The following is a 6929-nucleotide window of genomic DNA, read 5'->3' as shown; positions in this document are numbered from 1 at the left end:
ACATACCACCTTCCAATTCACTTTACATTTGGCACCGGTCGTCTTATCTGAACCAGACCAGAGAAAGGCCCTCTCCAATTTGTTGATATTGTGAAGAGAGCGTGGTGGCACGATGAGGGGCGTGATGGCATACACTGCCTGGGAGGCAATGACTGATTTGACAAGTGTCGTGCGCCCGATGGTGGTGATGTTTTGCCCGTCCCAGGTGACAAGTTTGCCGGCCGCCTTGTCCTCAAGGTATTGGAAATCTACATACTTGAGCTGCCAGACCGAGAGTGGGAGTCCCAGGTATTTCATCGGGAAGGTGGCTCTGGACACTGGTACGCCACTGAGGACATGATCCAAGTCAACATTGGAGCACCGGATGGGCACAACCGAGCTTTTGTGAAAGTTGGTGCATAGACCTGTGACATCGCCGAAGCCCTTCAGAATGGTGGAGAGGTTGTCGATGTCACTCTTGATAGGGGCCATAAAAATGGCCGCGTCATCCGCGTATAAGGAAGTTCTCATCATAGCACCTCGTCCCCGAATCTTATGAAGGAGGCCCTTCCTCGTTGCCAAGTCAAGTATTTGGTGAAGAGGATCAATTGCAAGGACGAATAGCAATGGTGAGATCGAGTCCCCTTGCCAAAAACCGCGACCATGTTTGATGGGAGGTCCAGGCAGACCATTGAGCAGGAAACGTGAGGAAGAGGTGCAAAGTAGAGCGGCAATCCAATCCCGGAATTTGCAAGGGAAGCCCTTTCGTTGCAAGAGGTCGAGGATGAATTCCCATCTGACAGAGTCGAAGGCTTTCCTTATGTCCAGCTTGAAAAGAAGGGCGGGAGTCTTGCGTTTGTGAAGGCGTCGAGCAAAGTTCCGCACATACATGAAGTTGTCATGGATGCTTCTCTTTTTAATGAAGGCGCTTTGGGCGTTGGAGATGAGGGCATCCATATGAGGGGCGAGCCGCAAAGAGAGCACCTTACCAATGATTTTGGCGATGGCATGAATGAGGCTTATGGGCCTATAGTCAGAGATGCCCTCTGCACCGTCCTTTTTGGGCAAGAGCACAACGTTGGCGGAGTTCAACCATTGAAGGTTGGATGTGTGGAGGGAGTCAAAACGATGGATGACTCTCATGACATCATTTTTGACGACGTCCCAACATTTCTTGAAAAGGATGCCCGTGAACCCGTCCGGGCTGGGTGCCTTGTCACTTGGCATCACCTTAATGGCCTCCCAAACCTCCTCTTCGGTAATAGTGTCATCTAGGGTGTGCAGATCGACCGGCTGCATGCTGAGCTCCTCCCAATTGAAGTCAAGATGGCTCGTGTCTCCCTTCCCCATGAACACAGAGAAGTGGTCATGGATGATCTTTTCTTTTTCCCCATGGTCAGTAACCCATCCGTTCGCGAGTTTGATTCGGTGAATATGGTTCTTCCTTCTCCGACCAATTATACGACGATGGAAGAACTTTGTGTTTGCATCACCCTCTTTAAGGTTGGAAATCCGAGCGCATTGGCTCTTTCTGGCCCTCTGGAGCACAGCCAAGCTGATCACCCTACGTTTTAGCCTGGCACGGAGGTCGAGCTCCTCCGGCGAAAGGAGGCGCGCCTCCTGTGCAATGTCTAGCCTCAGGATCACGAGAAGGGCCGCATGGAAGTGAATATTGGCTGCTGAGAAAAGGCTTCTACTCCATGCCGTAAGACGAAGCGCGGTCTTCTTGAGCTTGTGATGCAGAATGAGATAAGGCTCCGTGTGTGGCATGCCCTCAGTCCAAGCCTTTTGAACGACTTCGTGGAAGCCCGGAAGGGAGGTCCAGAAATTCTCGAACTTGAAAGACCGCGGCCTTTTGGGCCCTTTGTCGTCAGCAAGCAAAAGGGGGCAATGGTCGGAGAGGGATGAGGACAAGGCGTGCAACACGTGGGTGTTGAAGGTGGTGTCCCACTCAGCATTGCAGAAGAATGAGTCAAGCTTGCATAGGGTGGGATTTGTCCTCTCATTGCTCCAGGTGAAGCGCCTATTCTGGAGATGGATCTCCTTGAGCTCGCAAGATTGCAAAGCGGCACGAAAGCGGTTGATTCTGCTGCGGTTAACATTGCGCTTGTTTTTGTCCCTGGCACGGTAAATTTGGTTGAAGTCGCCAGTGGCGAGCCAAGCCATGCCCAAGGGTGGCTTCTGGCTAAGCAGCTCCGCAAAGAAGGCATCTTTGGAGGCGTTGTCAGTGGGGCCATAGACAGACATGATTTTGAAGGAGGAGTCAGAAGCACGAATCTGCACCATGGCAGAGAGACAAAAGGTTGAGGTGGCGATGTCGGTAATCTCAAGAAGGTTGTCATCCCATAGCAGAAGAATTCCACCTCTGGTTCCGGAGGCCGGGCGTTGCGCGAAACCCTGAAGCCTATTTCCGCCAAGAGAAGCAGCAATGAAACTGTCAACGTTGCTCAATTTAGTCTCCTGGAGACAGACCAAGTGGCAAGAGGTGCTAGTGATGGTAGCCTTGACAGTTGCTCTACGGTCCGGGCAATTAAGCCCTCTCACGTTCCAGTTGAGGGTATTGATAGGTTGTACTGTCATGGGTGCACAGGGGTTGCCCTTGGACTACCATGGGATAAAACATCAACACAAACAAGGTGGGATCCCAGACCGCAGTACATGGCCCATGGCCAAATTTGAAAAACAAACACACACCCGTAGGGGACACAGCCCCAGTTACATAACCCATGGAGTGTAGGGAAGAGGTACAAACTAGACGCATACAAACTAGTAGCAGCAACAGAACCCTTGTAAGCATCAGATTGGTTTACTAACATGACAACCATTGAGGCTCTAACACAGGCACTACAGGTAGTATCCGCTCAAGCGATCGCCGGCTCCGATCCCTGGCCGTCTTGCTCCAGCCCCACAGAGTCTAATGCCGCAGCACCACCATGGTCTATCAGCGCATCCTCAACAGCGCTAATAGAACTGTCATCAAGCTTGAAGAAGTCCCTCATGGCCACAATCACTTCAGGAGGGAGCTGCTCCTTGAATCTCTCTGTGAACGCCTCCAGGATCGAAGCAGTTACATCTTGACCATCTTTGGTTATGCCCAGGCTGCGGCAAACCAGGCGCTCGGCCACCTTTGCCACCGGAGCAGCCGGCGTGCGGCTGGAAGGTCGCCGGGTCCGTTGCAGAGAGATGCCGCCCTCCTTGGAGATTCTCATGCCCGCCAAAGTCTTTCGACGGGCCGCTGGAGGGCTTGGCCTTGGAGATGCCAAGGGCACCTCAGGGGGAGGTTGCGTGGCTGCAGATGGCAGGAGCGCCGGCTGCCTTGGGCAGAAGAGCGTAGCCGGAAGCTCGAGGCAGGGCACAATGAGCTCAGCCAGGCCCGCCGGCAGGTCGTGCCCAGCATCATGGGGGCGAGCACGGGGTGGCGTAGGGGTTCGCTGCAGGTTGCCGTTGCACTGGAGTGGCGGGGTTGGGGATGCTTCAAAGCCTGGAGGCCGCAGCGGGGAGATGTTAAGGAGCGGGCGCTGCATCGTGGCTGGCGAACATAGCTCGATGAGCACCGGGCTCAGGACCTAGGATGCCACTGCTGCTGCATGTGCTTCGTCACGTTTCGGCGCTGGCGGGGTTCGGAGCACCGTTGTCGGAGACAGCGGTGGCGACGCTGGTGGAGTGCGTGCTTCCCTGGATATGTGCCTTGCAGAGGCCGGGCGCGACTGCCTGACCGGACTACGGCCACGCGCGCCAACAGCAGCCGTAGCATGTGATGATTGAACCTTAGTAATATAGAAGTCCCTCGCAGAAATGTGAAATGGTAAACAAGAGTTTGCACTAGATGATCTGAGCACAACAAACGTGCTTCGATAAAATGGAAGAGAAATAGGTATGATCGGCCTATGATTAATCAAGAATAGTAGCATAATAGAGAAGTAAAAGATTAAATTACCTGTCGAATTGCGAATTTAATGCATCAAACTCTGCTCGGAAAGATCCCATACTGGTAGTGCACAGAATACCCACAGTAGGTGAAGTAGCGAAGCAAAAAAATTACGTGAATATGAAGAGAATACAAAGCATTGGATGAAAGAAATGGCACAACAGTGATGATGTAGAAAAGGAAGAAGAGTTCGTACAGACTGAAAATACAGAGACAGAAGGAAGGAGATCTGGAGATGAACAGGAAGCAAAGAAGTAAACATATAAGATCCAGCTGTAGTCAAAGAGGGAATAGTAGAATAGTACGTACACACGAATATGTACAAGACCGACATGTATAATGGACCGTATTATGATGTATTCATAGCGTATATAGTTACAAGTGGGTTTTCATGATTTTATAGTACTAAAGTGCACAAATCACAGGGCGAACAGACACACCTCGTCAGCCACGTAAGTGCGTGCCCCACTCGTGGTACTGGTAAAAGGATACAACAAAGGAATCTTTGCCATTATGGGAGTGAATAGCATAAAATTATCACTTTTCAAGTTAGGGTTCCAAAAAACTACCGAAAATTTATTTTCGATCCAAATCGGGGTCAATTATTTCAAAAAACCCAAATGGCCAGATGTTTTACGATTAATCACGATTATGACAAGTCGGGCCCACACCTAAATGAACCGTTTGTTTGACCGTTAACTTACATGTGGGGTCCACGTGTTAGTGCCTCTTCCGCATTTTCTCCTCCTCCTCCCTTCCTTCCTTCTTCTCCTCTCTCCCTGCGCCCGTGCCGGAGAGAGAACCGTCGCGAGGCCATGGCCAGGAGCCACACTGGTGGCCCATGACGCCATCTGATGCCACATCAGCTGTCTTCTTCCGTGCTTCTTCCTAGTCATCATCGCCGGCTACCGTCGCCTCAGCTTCGCCAGCCAACGCAACCTTCTGGATCAGCCGCCGCCGCCACCAACACCACCTCCTGGATCTCCAGCACACACGCAGGCGGGTGCGGGCTGCTGGTTCTGTCGCGCCGGTGGCGGAGGTCAGCGGTTGCGGGCGTGGGCGCGGGCTGCTAGTGTTGTCTGCGACGCCGGTGGCGACTTGCCTTGCGCCACCCAAATGACAAACAAATTTTTGGTAGTTTTTTAAAATCTAAATACAAAAAATAGTATTTTTATGCTATTCACTCCGGCTATGGGCATGCATGGTACAGATATGCATAGCACTAGAGGCGGTGCACAGAAGCAAATTTTCGCACCCCGCGACCACTTCACCAACGATTGATAGTCCTAAAAACCTCCATCGTCCACGTACAACCTCTGCGTACGTGCACTCTCTGTCATCCATTGAGCAACTTGATTATAGGACCGTAGCATGGCACAACCAACTCATGGCATTACAGAATTGATAAAATTTCTTAGAAAGCGTGCTGGCATTACACACATGGGCGGAGCTGGGCCCCAGGCAGCCCAGGCCGTTGCCTGGGGCGTGGGAAATTTTCTCAGTCCATATATACAAAAAAACACTGTTCGGCCTGGGGCGCAGCCCACTTCTTAGCCCAGGCAGCCTGGGCCAACTGGCCCATCCACCCAGGTCAGTGCCTTTTCCTGCGCGTGCGTGTGCTACTCACGAGGGTTTGGACGAATCTGTCCGCCGCCCCTTCCCCCAACTTGACGAACCTAGGCGAGGCCGGTGGCCACGTCCCTGCCCGTCGGCGCCGCCCGCCACCCCGCCGCCGGCTGTCGTCATGCTACCCATCCAGCCGCCCCCAATCCCCTTCTGCGCCTCTGCCTATACACCTATCCAACCGCCCGCCCCCAGTCCCCTTCTGCGCCGTTGTGGGCTGCCGACTTGTCCGGCGAGGCGGTGGCCCCGGCGAACTGCCGGCAAGGTGGCCGAGGTGGCCCTTCCTTGGAGGCGCCTTTTTCTCAACAGCCGCGTCACAGAGCAACTGGACAGCAGCAAGGCAGCAAGAGGAAAGCGCAAATGGTCGTATCTCTTCCAATTTCCAAACCTCAATTTTTGTTTGTAGATGCCACTATTGCTAGATGATGATTTTTGTCATTTGCTAGATTAAACCGTTGCTGCTAGAGGCCAATGTTTGTTAGATACTTAGATGCGAAAATAAAATTTGACATTTAGTAATTTTGCGGAAATCCCTTTTGGAACTCGGGCTCCAGTGAGGCCTCCAGATTCAGATTTGAAATTTCGTTGAAATTTGTATGTTTACATCTCAAAAAATTCTGAAAAAAATCACAGATATACATGAAAGCATAATACACATGTGTGTAAATTTTCAGTTCAAAATACATTGAAATGAGGGCTGTGCAAAAAGACAAATATGGGGCTGTTTAACACATGATACTATTCATCCTCCCATGCCATGGATTTGTCTATTTTGTACATGTCGCAACTCAAGGTATTTCATCATGAATTTTTACACGCATGTGAGTTACATCCTTACATACACGCATATTTTTTCAGAATTTTTTGAACCATAAAAGTTTGAATTTGAATTTTTAAAAAATAAAGGCCTTCATGGAGCTCGGCCTCCAAAACGCCTTTCTCGTAATTTTGTTCCTATATTACTGCTAGAGGCCATTGAATATCATGTTTGTTAGTAATTTTGTTGCAACATAGATTGACTTTTGTATGCCTTCAAACTGAATTTTTTTGGTAGTTTTTAGCCTTTGGTTTCTCGCCTGGGGCGCTAGCAAATCCTGGCTCCGCCACTGATTACACACCACGTTAACGGTCGGCTGAAAATGTATCAGGCCTTGGGTTCGCAAGCTCAAACATCTTAACATAGCAAACCACCCCCTCCCTGTAAACGTCCGTGGTAAAATGTCCGCTTCCATAACTGGATACCAAATCCATACAACCACATGCATCTATATTATCCCACACATAGCATCCGACTACTACATCAATACATGCCATCGGCCTACCAAAAATTGGCATGTCCTATCTTTGTCACGGTGCTTGAAGACGCAAAATGGTTCAAGGCAAATCTGCTCATCGTCGG

This window comes from Triticum dicoccoides, chromosome 6B (genome assembly GCF_002162155.2).
Source record: "Triticum dicoccoides isolate Atlit2015 ecotype Zavitan chromosome 6B, WEW_v2.0, whole genome shotgun sequence".
In the NCBI taxonomy this organism is placed as follows: domain Eukaryota; kingdom Viridiplantae; phylum Streptophyta; class Magnoliopsida; order Poales; family Poaceae; genus Triticum; species Triticum dicoccoides.
The sequence above is the reverse complement of the archived record's forward strand: the minus strand, read 5'-3'. Positions refer to the sequence as shown.